This window comes from Ochotona curzoniae, unplaced genomic scaffold, assembly GCF_017591425.1.
Source record: "Ochotona curzoniae isolate NIBS_2020 unplaced genomic scaffold, NIBS_Ocur_1.0 contig_3819, whole genome shotgun sequence".
NCBI classification, from domain to species: domain Eukaryota; kingdom Metazoa; phylum Chordata; class Mammalia; order Lagomorpha; family Ochotonidae; genus Ochotona; species Ochotona curzoniae.
The window spans coordinates 11,502,635-11,504,090 of record NW_024466004.1 but is presented as its reverse complement, the minus strand read 5'-3'; positions in this window follow the sequence as shown (position 1 = coordinate 11,504,090).

Sequence of the window (1,456 nt, the reverse complement as noted above, 5' to 3'; positions counted from 1 at the left end):
GTGACTTCATCACCATCTGCTTTGTATTTATCAGTTTAATGGAAGGAAGATTTATTTACGCATTATTGGATTAAAAGAAATGCTCTATAAATGTGGAACTTTATATTTTGCTGGAAAATCTGTTGACTGTAGCTTCCTTTCATGACTACAAAATATGGTTTCCTTCATCAGAAAATAGTCTGTAGATTTCCAACCATGTGGATTGGAGCAAGAAAGCATCATGAAATAGCCTTAGATAATATGTTTTAAAAGCCCTTGATATGAATTTCCTAGACAAAAAGCAGTTAATGCTTGTCTTTGTTTCTTAGGTTCAGCTATTTAATTTTAAAAATTAAAAATAAAGCGAAAGTTTCCATTTCAGATAGTTTTGCAGCCTTTTGCCAAAAAGCATACTACAGCGATTTGATGTGAATTATGATCTTTTCTGGATTATGAGACAAATACACTTTGTTCTAATCCCAACAAAATGAAATGTCCAGACAGGCCTAGTACAGAGATGAGGATATGTGGGCCAATAGAAATGAAGAAATTTGCCAAAGACTGGGGGCTCAGTAAAGGGGAAGTGGGAACTTGTAGGACCTTTGCTTCCTGCTGCATTTAACAGTCCTGTAAGATTTCTGAAAATGACATATAGCCCTAAGAAATCTTTATGAGAGTAGGTATATTGTTCATCATGCTCAGAATTCTTTCTTTCTTTTTTTTTTAAAGATTTATTTTATTTTTATTGGAAAGACGGATGTACAGAGAGGAGAGACAGAGAGGAAGATCTTCCCTCCGATGATTCACTCCCCAGGCGGCCCCAACGGCTGGAGCTGAGCCAATCCGAAGCCAGGAACCTCTTCCTGGTATCCTACGGGGGTGGCAGGGTCCCAAAGCTTTGGGCAGTCCTTGGCTGCTTTCCTGGGCCACAGGCAGGGAGCTGGATGGGAAGCAGGGCTGCTGGGATAGAACCGGCGCCCATATGGGATCCCGGGCGTGCAAGGCGAGGACCTTAACCACTGTGCCATCACACCAGGCCCAGAATTCTTTCTTTGTAAGAGGAAATCTGGGAAAGAATTTCGTTATCAACTTCCAAGGAGAGACCCTGAAACATTCTGACTTTCTTTTGAAGTTACTTATGAGCATGGCTAGCGCTATTCCTGAAAGAGAGACTCAAGTAAATAGACATGTGTCGCTTCCATATTGATGCCATTTCTCCTTCATTGGAGTTTCATCTCACACCACAATGCTCAAAGAATCCAAGCTCTTAGATTCAGCTTCATCATTTTGAGAATTGTAAAATCTTATGAGCACCTGTTAGCATCCTGACATGAAATGCATTTGTGAGGCTAGTGTTGTGGCCATTGACTGCAACGTCAGATTCCTTTATGGGTACCAGCTTAAGTCCCAGCTGGGCCCCTACACCCATGTGGGAAATTTAGAAGAAGCTCTCTGTTCTTGGCTTTAGCCTGGCCCA